Raw genomic sequence first — 14,976 nt, forward strand, 5'->3', positions numbered from 1 at the left:
TAATTAAAAGGAAAGGGAATGGGGAGGAAAAACAGAAACAAAAGAAACAATCAGTCCGCACGGAAGCACAGAGAGAGGAAAAATTATTCTCTACTTATCATAGAATCATAGAATATCCTGAGTTGGAAGGGACCCTTAAGGATCATCAAGTCCAACTCTTGACACCGCACAGGTCTACCCAAGTTCAGACCATGTGACTAAGTGCACAGTCCAATCTCTTCTTAAATTCAGTCAGGCTCGGTGCAGTGACCACTTCCCTGGGGAGCCTGTTCCAGTGTGCAACCACTCTCTCTGTGAAGAACCCCCTCCTGATGTCAAGCCTAAACTTCCCCTGCCTCAGCTTAACCCCGTTCCCGCGGGTCCTGTCGCTGGTGTTAATGGAGAAAAGGTCTCCTGCCTCTCGACACCCCCTTACGAGGAAGTTGTAGACTGCGATGAGGTCTCCCCTCAGCCTCCTCTTCTCCAGGCTGAACAGGCCCAGTGCCCTCAGCCGTTCCTCGTACGTCTTCCCCTCCAGGCCTTTCACCATCTTCGTAGCCCTCCTCTGGACACTCTCCAACAGTTTCATGTCCTTTTTATACTGTGGTGCCCAGAACTGCACACAGTACTCGAGGTGAGGCCGCACCAGCGCAGAGTAGAGCGGGACAATCACCTCCCTTGACCTACTAGCGATGCTGTGCTTGATGCACCCCAGGACACGGTTGGCCCTCCTGGCTGCCAGGGCACACTGCCGGCTCATATTCAACTTGCTGTCTACCACGACCCCCAGATCCCTCTCTTCTAGGCTGCTCTCCAGCGTCTCATCGCCCAGTCTGTACGTGCAGCCAGGGTTTCCCCGTCCCAGGTGCAGGACCCGGCACTTGCTCTTATTGAACTTCATGCGGTTGGCGATTGCCCAGCTCTCCAACCTATCCAGATCCCTCTGCAAGGCCTTTCCACCCTCATTCGAGTCCACAACTCCTCCAAGTTTGGTGTCATCAGCAAACTTGCTCAAAATACCTTCTATTCCTACATCCAGATCGTTTATAAAAATATTGAAAAGTACCGGCCCTAAAATGGAGCCTTGAGGGACCCCACTGGTGACCGCCCGCCAGCCTGACGCAGCGCCATTCACCATAACCCTTTGGGCCCTGCCCGTTAGCCAATTGCTCACCCATCGTATGATGTTTTTATTTAGCTGTATGGTGGACATTTTGTCCAGTAGGATCCTATGGGAAACCGTGTCAAAAGCTTTGCTGAAGTCCAAAAAAATCACATCAGCTGGTTTCCCTTGGTCCACCATACGGGTGATCTTATCATAAAAGGAAATCAGGTTAGTTAGGCAGGACCTACCCTTCACAAACCCATGCTGGCTGGGACCAATGACTGCTTTGTCCCCCAGGTGCGCCTCAATAAGTTCGAGAACCATCTTCTCCATGATTTTACCAGGCACTGACGTGAGACTGACAGGCCTGTAATTGCTAGGGTCTTCTTTCTGACCCTTCTTGAAAATCGGCACAACATTTGCCAGCTTCCAGTCTACCGGGACCTCTCCAGACTCCCAGGATCGTTGAAAAATAATTGAGAGAGGTTCCGCGATGACGTCCGCCAGCTCCTTCAGCACCCGGGGATGAATCCCATCCGGACCCATGGACTTGTAGGGATCCAGGTGGAGTAGCAAATCCCGCACACGTTCAGGGTCGGTTGGGAGTTTGTCATCCCCACCGTCCCGGTCCTCCAGCTCGGGGCACCCTGGGTCCCGAAGCCCATCATCGGCATTGAAGACAGAGGCAAAGAAGGCATTAAGCGTCTCTGTTTTGCCTATGTCATTGTCTGTAAGGAGACCTTCCCTATCAAGGAGCGGCCCTATGCATTCTTTGGTTCTCCTTTTTCCATTCACATATCTAAAAAAACCCTTTTTATTTTCTCTCACAGACACAGCCAGCTTCAACTCTAGGTGTGCTTTAGCCACACGAATTTTCTTCCTACAAACACGAACAGCATCCCTGTATTCTTTCCATGTCACCTGGCCCTCCTTCCAGCAGCGAAACACTCTCTGTTTCCGCCTAATCTCCATAAGAATGTTCCTGGTCAGCCACGCCGGCCTCCTGCCGCGCCTGCCTGACTTGCGATATTTAGGAATTGCCTGATCTTGTGCTTCTAGGAGGCATCACTTAAAGAATGACCAGCACTGGTGGACATCAAGGCCTTCAAGAGCAGCTTCCCAGGGGACCTTGCTGACTAGTTCCCTGAGCAGCCTGAAGTCCGCCTTCCCCATATCTAGGGATGAGGTTTTAGTGGCACTTTTCCTTCTGTCACTGTAAATTTTGAACTCAACCACTTCATGGTCACTATGACCGAGGCGGCCACCGATCACCACATCTCCCACCAGACCCTCTCTGTTTTCTAGCAACAGGTCTAGGAGGGCTCCTTTCCTAGTTGGCTCCGTTAGCACCTGCACCAAGAAGTTATCATCTAGGTGCTTCATGAACCTCCTGGACTTGCTCGTGTCAGCCGTGTGGCACTCCCAGTTAACGTCTGGCAAGTTGAAGTCCCCCATAAGGACAAGGGGAGTTAATCTCGAGGTCTCTCTTAGTTCTGTAAAGAATAATTTATCGGTGCTATCGTCCTGGCCAGGCGGTCTGTAATAGACTCCCACAACGACATCCCCTTTATTCGTTCGTCCCTTGATCCTTACCCAGAGGCTCTCAACTTTGCCATCGCCGACCTGGAGTTCCACACAGTCCAGCCCCTGCTTCACATACATCGCCACCCCACCACCTCGCCTACCCTGCCTGTCCCTCCTGAAGAGCCTGTAACCATCTATCGCAACACCCCAGTCACAGGACTCATCCCACCAGGTTTCGCTTATGCCGATGATGTCGTAGTTGCGGGACTGGGCCAGGACTTCTAGCTCATCCATTTTATTCCTCATACTGCGTGCGTTCGTGTAGAAGCATTTCAGGTGCGTCTCCTTACACTCAGCACCTTGTGGATCTAACTGAAGGACCTCACTGGCACACAGCCCCTCTGATTCTAGCGTACCATCCCTTAGGTACTTCCCATCAGAGAGCGGTGTTTGGCCACGTCCTGGGAAGCAGGGCCTCAAACGCGTAGTGGTTGTTCAGGAGGAACAGCCCCCTCCCCCACGAGAGCCCCCCCTTTTATTGCTGAGTGTGACATCAGGTCTTATGGAATATCCCTTTGGTTGGTTTAGGTCAGCTGCCCCGGCAATGTCCCCTCCCCATCACTTGCCCACCCCCAGCCTGCTGGCTCTTGGGGGCTTGGAAGGAGTCCTGATGCTGTGCCAGCACTATGCAGCAATAGACACTGGAGTGATATCAGTGCTGTTCCTGACTCACGGAAAGCTGACTCCACAATCAGTAAGATTGTAAAGTAGGTATGTTTATTCAGCGCTGGGCAGCACAGGGGGTAGTCCCACTGAAGTCGTGCGCACCTAACGTGGCAACTTGCTTTGGTTATATCCAGTAAAGAGGTACATATGCATGAAGTTTCCCAATACACCTATACATATGCATAACCCGTCCCCGCTTAGTATTAAAATTAGCTACAAGAAGTAATTTCCATAAATTCCTCTTGTCTGCTCTTGCGCGGTTCCTTGTGCTGGTGGGCTCTGAGGGTCGTGAGGATGAAGTAAGATGTCTTCATCAGGGCTGAACTTTTCACCTCATCTCTGCGTATGCTCTCTGAGGCCTTGGTCACAATCACATTATTATTATTAGTAGTATTATCATCATTGTTATTATTATTGTTATTATTATTATTGTTATTATTCTTTTCCTGTCTTATTAAACTGTCTTTATCTCAACTCATGGGCTTCACTTTCCCGTCTCTCTCCCCCATCCCAGAGAGGGAGGGGGGAGGGTGAGCGAGCGGCTGTGTGGTGTTTAGCTGCCAGCTGGGTTAAACCACGACAGTCACATACACCCAGTAAATGCTTTTCTGTTTAATATCAATTTAGCAATTTAGTATTTGTCTTTCTCCCCCTTCCTGCCCCCCCCCACCCACCCCATTGGGCATTCCCAAGAAGCAGCATGTCTGGTACTTCCTGTGCTTATGTTATTAATTCTGGTGCAAAAATATCTTTGTTCACACAATTCCCCCCTTTTCTTCTTTATAAATTGTTGATTTTTTCAAAACTTTTCTCTAAGGTCTAATTTGGTAGATATCTTCCTCTTCTTCACTTTCTTTGCTTTCCAGCTCCTCTAATATCATCATCTTATCTGAGTAAGGTGGTGGCTCCATGGTCATTTGTTTCAATAGTGCAGTTTCAATTAACCCCTGGACTAGTCCCCTTACACAGGGGATAATGCAACTACCAATGGCTGTCAAAACGTCTGCTACTACGATCAAGGATGTAAATATGGACATTACCATCCCTTTCCATTTACCAAACCAAGATTCCAACCATCCTGTGATGGAAGTCTGCTCCTAAGTTTTCTGCCAATTCATTGGCAAGGGTGGTAAGCCCTTGCAATGCTCTAGTTACTGTGCCATCTGGGGCAGGATTGTTAGGGATAAAAGTACAATAACGGTTGCCCAGCATCACACACACTGTCTTTCTCCATGAGCATCATATCTAATGCTATTCTGTTTTCCCAAGCCATTTTGCTGGTGGCATCTAGTTGTTCAGCAATTCCTATTCTTGCATCCCTTGTATAGTTTATGAATCTTTGCTGATTATAATAGACATAATTAATCCAATCCACATTTTTATGTGGCACTCAGTGCACTCAGTGGTACCATAAGTATGTGTATTATACTATAAACTAATATATGTTCTGTATGTGCATTTTTGCAAGCTGTAGACACACAAAATATTGTATAGGTCAAAGGTGAATAACTTACATTTATGACTTGCTTATGTTATTTTATAAGTATGTGGGTGAAGAATTACAAGTTGTAGGGCATTTATTAATGCATCAGGATATGATAAAGAAAGGGGGAGACTGGTGGAAAAGCAGGAGTACATCATCTGTGTTAGGAAATCTGGGTATGCAGAGGTAGATGAACTCTCCCAAGTTCATACTTCAGTTCAGTTGCTGACTGAATGCTACCGAATTCCTTTTTTCAAACTGTGCTTTCTTCAGAGAAAACGGTGAATTTTTCAATATTTAATAAAGCTTCTCAAAACATAATATGCTTTGTCTCCCTAATTTGTATGATGTCTTTATTGCACAAAATATATATATTTTGTGCACATACACTTTATCGCACTCTACAATTACTTTAAAGGAGGCTGTAGTGAGGTGGGGATTGGTCTCTTCTCCCAAGCACCAAGTGAGGAAAGACAAGAGGAAATGGCCTTAAGTTGTGCCAGGGGAGGTTTAAGTTGGATTACATCATCCAGCTCTCTGAGCACCCTGGGATGAATTGCATCAGGTCCCATGGACTGTATGGATCCAGGTGGAGCAGCAAATCCTACACACGTTCAGAGTCTATTGGGAGTTTATCATTCCCACCCTCACAGTCCTCCAGCTCAGGGCACCCGGGGTCTCGAAGCCCATCATTGGTGTTGAAGACAGAGGCAAAGAAGGCATTAAACGGCTCTGCTTTGCCTATGTCTTTGTTTGTGAGGTGACCATCCCCATCAAGTAGTGGACCTATGTTTTCTCTGGTCCTCCTTTTTCTATTCACATATTTAAAAAAGCCCTTTTTATTGTCTTCCACAGTCCTGGCCATCTTCAATTCTAATTGGGCTTTGGTCACAAGAATTTTCTCTCTACAAATGTGAACAGTGTCCCTGTAGTCCTTCCATGTTGTCTGACCCTGCTTCCAGCAGCCATACACTTTCTTTCTTCTTAGAGGCAAACACAACCTCTGTCCCTGATCCTTTAACCAGTTGCCCCAAAGCCCTAAAGTCCCTTTTGATTGCCTTTGGACTTCTTCTTGCTAACTCATCACTACCAGCTTGAAAAATCAGTAATGGGTAGTAGTCAGAGGGCCATAGCAGGTGAGTGACTTTCCTAGCTATGTCTCCTACCTGAGCCGCAGGGAAGCAGCAGACTACCCTGTGGGTTGGGTTCGGACAGCAAATCATACCCTCTCTCCCTTTCAGAAGTGAGTCCCCTATGATGATAACCCTTCTTTCTTTCTTGATAGAAAATGTAGTGATGCAGTGGGTAGGTTGCGTTGCCTTAGGCACCCCTTCTAACTGGCACGTGCTTTCGTCTACATCGTCGTTTGCTTGACTGTCAAGTTCTAGAGCTTCATACCTGTTGCATAAGGGGACCAGTGGTAGGTCGCACTGTATACACTGATGCAGGTGCAGTAAGAAGGCTGTGTGTGTGTGGTACAAGAATGGAAGCTGGGAGAAATACATAATTCCGGGGGAGACAGGGGATTCATTACAAACATTGGAATTGTCTGTAGTTGTTTGGGCTTGTCAATGCTGGATGCATGAGCCGATTAATATCGTCTCAGACTCTCTGTATGTTGTCAATGTGGTTAACTGGATAGAGGATGCCTTGATACGGCACACTAAGAGGGACAGATTGTTGTCATTATTTCTGCAGCTGCGAGGTGCCATTCAGGGGAGAACTGCACCTTACTGTGTTATCCATATATGTAGTCATCAGTTCTCGATTGGGTTAGCAGAATGTAATTCACAAGCAGACAAGTTGGTGAGTATAGCCACCGCGGGACCTGAGAGTGATTTTGCACATGCGTGAGTGTCACACAAAATGTTCCATCAGAATGCAAAGGGTCTTCAGAGAATGCTTGGATTTACTTGGACAGAGGTGAAAGGAATAGTAAGAGCGTGCCCTTCCTGTAGTCATCATGGACCAGGGTTAGGTTTGGGTATTAATCCACAGGGTGTTAAGGCACTTGAGGTATGGCAAATGGATGTAACGCATGTACGGAATTTGGTACCACCCCTATATATTGTTTAACATGACGTCAGATGGTATAGAATACCCCTTTGGCCAGTTTGGGTCGCTGTGCTGGGTCTGTTCCCTCCCAGGTCTTGCTGCACTCCCAGCCTGCCCGCTGGCAGGACAGAGCGAGAAACTGAAAAGTCCTTGGCTTAGTGTAAGCACTACTCTGCAACAATTAAAACATCATCATGTTATCAGCATTCTTCTCATCCTAATCCAAAACATCAAAACATAGCATCCTACCAGCTACTAGGAGGAAAATTAACTCTGTCCTAACTGAAACTAGGACATAGAAGTTACTGATTCCTTAAAGAACCCTGGCCTCCATGTGGTCATTACGCCACACAAGAGCATCTACTTCAAACGCCTCTGCGATGGGAAGGGATGCCACCCACTAGATCAGGTTGCCCATCCTCATCCAATCTGGTCTTGAACACCTCCAGGGATAGGGCAACCACAGCCTCTCTGGAAACATATTACAGTGCCTCACCACCCTCTGAGTGAAGAATTTCCTCCAAACCTCTAATCTAAATCTCCCCTTTTATTTTAAAACCATTCTCATTGTCATATCAATGTATGCCCAAGTTAAAAGTTGGGCATATCCCTTTTATAAGCCACCAATAAGAAATGAAGAGTAGCAATGAGGTATCCCTGGAGACTATTCTTCTTCAGGCTGAACAGACCCAGTTCTCTCAGCCTTTCTTCATAGGAGAGCTGTTCCAGCCCTCTGATCATCTTTGTAGCCCTCCTCTGGACCCCGTTCTAACAGATCCACATCCTTCTTGTGCTGGGGGTCCCAGACCTGGATTCAGTACTTCAAGTGGGGCCTCACAAGGGCAGAATAGAGGGGGATAATCACATCTCTCGACCTGCTGGCCACACCTCTGTCGATGCAGCCCAGGATGCAGTTGGCCTTCTGGACTGCAGTCGCCCAATGCTGATTCATGTCGAGCCTTTCGTCCACCAGAACCCCCAAGTCCTTCTCTGCAGGGCGGCTCTCAATGAGTTCTTCTCCCAGTCTGTACTCATGTCGGGGGTATCCCGGACTTGTAGAGCCTCGTAAGTTTGATGTGGACCCACTTCTTAAGCCTTTTCCAGGTCCCATTGGATGGCATCTCTTCCTTCTTTGGTATCAACCTCACCAGTCGTCTTGGTGACGTGCAAACTTGCTGAGGGTGCACTCAGTCCCACTGTCTTTGACACTGATAAAGATATTAAACAGTACTGGTCCCAAGACAGACCCCTGAGGGACATCACTTGTCACCAGCCTCCACTTGGACATAGAGCCATTGACCACCATTTTCTAGATGTTACCTTCAAGCCAACTCCTTATCCACTGAATGGTACCCCCTTCAAATCCATATCCTTCCAATTTGGAGACCAGGATGTCATGTGGGACTGTGTCGAAGGCCTTACAGAAGTCCAGGTAGATGACATTGGTTGGTCTTCCCTTGTCGACTGATACAGTCACTCCCTCGAAGAAGGCCACCAGATTGGTCAGGCACAATTTACCCTCGGTAAAGTCATGCTGGCTGTTTCAGATCACCTCCTTGTCTTGCATGTACCTTGACACTGCTTCCAGGAGGATCTGTTCCATGATTGTTCCAGTCACAGAGGTGAGGCTTACCAGTCTGTAGTTCCACAGGTCCTCCTTTCTACCCTTTTTAAAAATGGGAGTGATGTTTCCCTTTTTCCAGTCACACAGGACTTCGCCTGTCAGGACTTTTCAGCTATGATGGAAAGAGGCTTGGCAACTCCATCAGACTGTTCCCTCAGCGCCCTGGGATGCATGTCATCGTGCCCCATAGGCTTGTAATTGTTTGGTTTCATCAGGTGGTCTCGAACCTGCTCTTCTCTTACTCTGTGAGGGACTTGTGTGGCTTGCCAGCCCTCATCTTCAGGTTCAGGGAAACAAGAGACATGGGAAGCCTGACTGGCAGTGAAGACTGAGGCCAAGAAGCTGTTGAGTACCTCAGCCTTCTCCATGTCTGTCGTTAACAGTTCTCCCATCTCATCCATCAGAGGGGTACACTGTCCTTGGCCTTTCTTTTCTGAGCAATGTACCTATAGAATCTCTTGTTATTTTTTGCATCCCTTGCCAAGCTCAGTTCCATCTGCGCCTTGGCTTTCCTCATCCCGTCCCTGCACATCTGAACAGCATCCCTGTACTCTTCTCAAGCCGCATGTCATTGCTTCTACTGCCTGTGCATTTCCTTCTTGCGCCTCAGTCTGACCAGCAGGTCAGTTCAGGTTCCTGACTTTCCTCTTAGCCAGGCCCATATTCCTCAAGATCACAAAGTCAACCAGGGCGTGGTTAATACAGCGCAGACTGCCTCCAATCTTAACCTCTTCAATGAGTTCTGGCAATTAATTCTATGTCTGAGCTGCTTCAACACGAATTACCTCTTCGGTAGATACTCCAAAATCTCTGCCGTCTAGACAGTCATTGATCGCTTCCTGTGCAATTGGATTTCCCCATTTGAGCCTGCTGCATATTTAACACTACCCACTTACTCCACGTAGCGTCGGTTGCATGGTGTGTAGTGGGGATTTTCCTTTTGATCATCCAGCATAACACAGGTAGCTCTGGGGCCAAGAGGAGCTATGCTTCTGTACCCACAACTTCTGAAGCATCTCAAATCCTCTCATATGATGTTACTATCTCCTTTTTAGGCAAGGTGTAATGGGCTTCTGATTCTCAATACACCCAGATCCAGAACCCCACAGGTCAACCTCGAGTTTTTCCTGGGATTTTCTGCCAGAGGCTCCAGGTGAGCCCATGCTCCCCAGCTGCAGTATAAAGTACATTTTGCAGAGTTGGTCCTGTGCAGAGAAGCCCAAGGGCTACCGCATGAGATATTTCTTGTTTGATTTGTTCAAAGGCCTGTTGTTGCTTGGGACCCCACTCGAAATAGTTTCTCTTTCAAGTCACTCAATATAGAGGACTCACAAGCTGACTATAGCCTGGAACATGTGTTCTCCAGAATCCCACAAGGCCTAGGAGAGCTTGTGTTTCTTTTTTGCTAGTTGGCGAAGACATAGCCGTTATTTTGTTGATCACATCCATCCAAATACGGCAACGTCCATTCTGCCATTTTACCGCCAAGAACTGGATTTCCTGTGCTGGTCCTTTGACCTTACTCTGTTTAATGGCAAAACCGATCTATTCTCTTTAGTCACCAGCGATAGGACCCGAGGGAATGGTGTCAAGCTGCAACAGGGGAGGTTCAGGCTGGATATCAGGAAGAGGTTCTTCACTGAGAGGGTTGTCGCACACTGGAACAGGCTCCCCAGGGATGTAGTCACGGCACCAAGGCTGTTGGAGTTTAAGAAGCGTTTGGACTGTGCTCTTAGTCATATGGTCTGAATTTTTGTGTAGACCTGTGTGGAGCCAGGAGTTGGACTCGATGTTCCTTATGGATCCATCCCAACTTGGGATATTCTATGATTCTATGAAGACCAGCTTTCAGGAGAATTTGGATTATTTTCTTCCCTTTCTCAAAAACTTCTTCTGCTGTGTTGCCCCATACAAGGTTGTCATGCTGCAGGTGTCCAGAAGCTTCCCCCTTGTTCCAGTGCAGACTGGATCAGTCCATGGCAAATGGTAGGGCTGTGTTTCCACCCCTGGGGCAGCCGATTCCAGGTATATTGGATTCCCCTCCAAGTGAAAGCAAACTGCGGCCTGCATGCTGCTGCCAAAGGGATGGAGAAAAATGCATTAGCAATATCAATTGTGGTGTACCACTTGGCTGCCTTTGACTCTAGTTTGTACTGGAGTTCTAGCAAGTCCGGCAATGTAGCACTCAATGGTGGCATGACTTCGTTCAGTCCGTGATAGTCCACAGTTAGCCTCTACTAGCCATTAGACTTTTGCACTGTCCATATGGGACTATTAAAGGGTGAGCGAGTCTTGCTGATCACTCCTTGGCTCTCCAGCCGATGAACCAACTCATGGATGGGAATCAGGGATTCTTGGTTGGTGCGATATTGCCATCGGTGCACCGTTGTGGTAGCGATTGGTACCTGCTGTTCTTCAACAGAAGGGTCTTCTGAAAGGCCAGGCAGGGTAGACAGCTGCCTAATCTTTTCTGTGCTCAAAGCAGCTATTCCAAAAGGGACCCTCTGCTGCCCAGAGATTGGCCAATAAGCAATGTTGTTTAAGCCTCTTTGAGAGCATATTTAAGAAAGAGAATAAAACAAAACAAAACAAACAAATAAACAACAAAAACTACAGCACAACAGCAGCTGGGAGAGTGAGGAGTGAGAAACAGCCTTGCAGACACCAAGGTCAGTGCAGAAGGAGGGGGAGGAGGTGCTTGTACGGGGTCTGGCTGGGTTGTTAACTTTCCCTGCAGCAGCCCATACAGTGCTGTGCTCTGCACTTGTAGATAGAAGAGCAGTGGTGTCACACTAGTGTTTTGTCTGCTGCTGAGCAGTGCTGGCACAGCATCAGGAATCTCTCTAACCCTCCTAGGGGGTGGGCAAAAAAGTGAGACAAGAAACATCACCAGGGCAGCTGACCTAAACCAACCAAAGGGATATTCCATACCATATGATGTCACAATCAGCAATAAAAGGTGGGAAAAGGAAGAGGGGAGGGTTGGGCTCTCATTGCAAAGACATCTGTCCTCTTGAACAACGGCTACATGCATTGAGGCCCTGCTTCAAGGATGTGGTCAATCATCGCTCATTTGTGGGAAGTAGAGAGTAATTTCTTTCCTCTGCACTTCCACATATCCTTTATTTGTTTTTGTTTTTGTTTTTCCCTTTCCCCCTCCCTTTTCCCCTTTCCTTTTTTTTCCTTTAGTTAAATTGTTTGATTAATAATAGACTTTCCTTAATATTTTTTTTCCTTTAATTAAATTATCCTTATCTCAACCCGTGAGTTGTTCTTTGCTTTACTTCTTCCCCTCCTCTTCTGAGGATGGGGAGTGAGAGAGTGGTTGTGGTGTTCAGCTGCCTAGCATGGTAAAACTGCCACAGTGCTCCATGTGCAGGAGACAAAGTTCCCTGCGGCCTGTGGAGAGGACCATGGTGGTGTAGGCTTTCCCCTGCAGGCCATGGTGTACCACATTGGAGTAGATTTCCACACTGCAGCCCATGGAGGAAACCTCAGTGAAGCAGGTGGATCTGATCTGAAGGAGGCTGTGGCCTGCGGAGAATCCCTGTTGGAGCAGATTCCGGGCCAGACCCATAGCCCGTGGAGAGGGGACCATGCAGTGACCTGGCAGGAGCTGCTGCCCATGGGGGACCCAGGTTGGAGCAGTTTGCTCCTGAGGGTTGGACCCCATGGTACAGACCCATATTTGGAGCAGTTCTTGAAGAGCTGCTGCCTGTGGGAAGCCCAAGCTGGATCAGTTCACCAAGGACTGGCACTACACTTTGAAGTAGGGGAAGAGTGACCGAGAAGGAGCGGTGGAGATGAAGCGCTATAGACTGACCAAAACCCCCATTCCCCCGTTCCCCTCCGCCACTGAGGGGGAGGTGAAAGATGGTGGATGGGGGAAGGTGTTTTTGGTTTCTTTCCTTTGTTTCTCACTGCTCTAGCTTGTAAGCAATAGGCAATAAATTTTACTAGTCTCCCTGTGATGAGTCTCTTTTGCCAGTCATGATAGTTGCTGAGTGATCTCCCTGTCCTTATCTCAATCTTTGAGTCCTTTTCATCATATTTTCTCCCCCTTTCCCTTTGAGGAAGGAAAGTGAGAGCCGTTGTGGTGTAGTTCAGCTTCCCTGCTGTGTAAAACCACCACAGTCCTTGTTCTCCCTCTGGGGGACTGCCCAACAGAAACTGGAACAGTAGTTTTTCTAAGAGACCCCCTTTTGGCTGCTGATATATTCTTGCAATTCACATACACAAAATGCTAGGATCGAGGTAGGTTTGTCATCCCACTTCCTCATGTCTTCACCATGGATAAAATCACAGGATGCAATGTGCTGTGTGTCCATGGTACTCTCTCCCTTGAGCAGGAAAATGCTGACTCTTAATGGCTGAGATACTGCTGCATAGGGGTGAGGAGGAAGATATATATTATTCAAGGTGGTGGGCCTGTTGGGACAATCTCTCCACAGCCGAGATACAGGCCCATAGTGGGGCACAGAGAGTTTCTTTCTATTACTGCAGTTGGCTGGACATGAGATCCACTCTTGGTATCTTCCCATTACTCCATTTCAGCAATGCCAGCATGCTGGCGTGTGATGATAGTGCTCTCCATGCAAACTTCACAGAATCACAGAATCATCTAGGTTGGAAGAGACCACCAAGATCATCTAGTCAAACCTCTGACTTAACAATAACAAATCCTCCACTAAACCATATAACTAAGCTCTACATCTAAACGTCTATTAAAGACCTCCAGGGATGGTGACTCAACCACTTCCCTAGGCAGCCCATTCCAATGCCTAACAACCCTTTCAGTAAAGAAGTTTTTCCCAATATCCAACCTAAACGTTCCCTGGTGCAACTTAAGCCCATTCCCCCTTGTCCTATCACCAGGCACATGGAAGAATAGACCAATCCCCACCTCGCTACAGCCTCCTTTAACGTAGTCTTAAGACTTGTTCTCCAAACCCCTCACCAGCTTCATTGCCCTTCTCTGGACTCAATCAAGCACCTCGATGTCCTTTCTGTAGTGAGGGGCCCCTCTTTCTGTAATGAGGGGCCCAAAACTGAACACAGTACTTGAGGTACGGCTTCACCAGAGCTGAGTACAAGGGGACAATCACTTCCCTAGCCCTGCTGGCAACACTGCTTCTGATACAAGCCAGGGTGCTCTTGGCCACCTGAGCACACTGCTGGATCATATTCAGCCAACTATCAACCATCACTCCCAGGTCCTTCTATCCCATGCAGCTTTCCAACCACTCATCCTCCAGCCTGTAGCGCTGCTTGGGGTTGTTGTGCCCCAAGTGCAGGACCTGGCACTTGGCCTTGCTGAACTTCATACGGATGGCCTCAGCCCATTGGTCCAGCCTATCCAGATCCTCCTGCAGAGCCTTCCTACCCTCGAGCAGATCGACACATGCACCTAACTTGGTGTCATCTGCAAACTTACTGAGGGTGCACTCGATCCCCTCATCCAGATCACTGATAAAGATATTAAAGAGAACTGGCCCCAGTACTGAGCCCTGGGGGACTCCACTAGTGACCGGCCTCCAACTGGATTTGACTTCATTCACCACAACTCTTTGGGCCCGGCTATCCAGCCAGTTTCTAACCCAACGAAGCATACACCAGTCCAAGCCATGAGCAGCCAGTTTCCTGAGGAGAATATCATGGGAAACAGTGTCAAAGACCTTGCTGAAGTCAAGGTAGACCACATCCATAGCCTTTCCCTCATCCATTAAGTGTGTCACTTTGTCAAGCAGGACCTGCCTTTCATAAACCCATGCTGACAACCCCAGTTCCCTCAGCAGCTCCTCATAGGACCAGGCCCTTCACCATCTTTGAAGCTCTTCTCTGGACATGATCCAGGGCCTTGATGTCCTTCTTGTAGTGAGGAGCCCAAAACTGAACACAGTACTCGAGGTGTGGCCTCACCAGAGCTGAGTACAGGGGGACGATCACCTCTCTGGTCCTGCTGGCTACACTATTCTTGATACAAGCCAGGATGCCATTGGCCTTCTTGGCCACCTGGGCACACTTCTGGCTCATGTTCAGGTGAGCATCGACCAACACTCCCAGATCCTTTTCCTCTGCACTGCTTTCCAGCCACTCTGCCCCAAGCCTGTAGCATTGCATGGAGTAGTTGTGGCCAAAGTGCAGGACCCTGTACTTAGCCATGTTGAACCTCATCCCATTGGCCTCTGCCCATTGGTCCAACCTGTCCAGGTCCCTCTGCAGGACCTACCTACCCTCCGGCAGATCGATACTTCCCCCCAACTTGGTGTCATCTTCAAAATAAAATGTCCACTGAGTTTGTTTGGTCCATAAATTTGGGCTCCATCTGTCACAGCAGTGTGTCAGGGCAGAAGAGATGATGTGTGGTGTTGGACTGTCACACGCTGAAGCCAGTTCTTATTCCATAACACCACTGTGCTTGTCCAGTTGTATTAAAATTCATTCATCATTATCTGGGTTACTGTGATACCATTAACACGA

This window comes from Anas acuta, chromosome W (genome assembly GCF_963932015.1).
Source record: "Anas acuta chromosome W, bAnaAcu1.1, whole genome shotgun sequence".
NCBI lineage: Eukaryota > Metazoa > Chordata > Aves > Anseriformes > Anatidae > Anas > Anas acuta.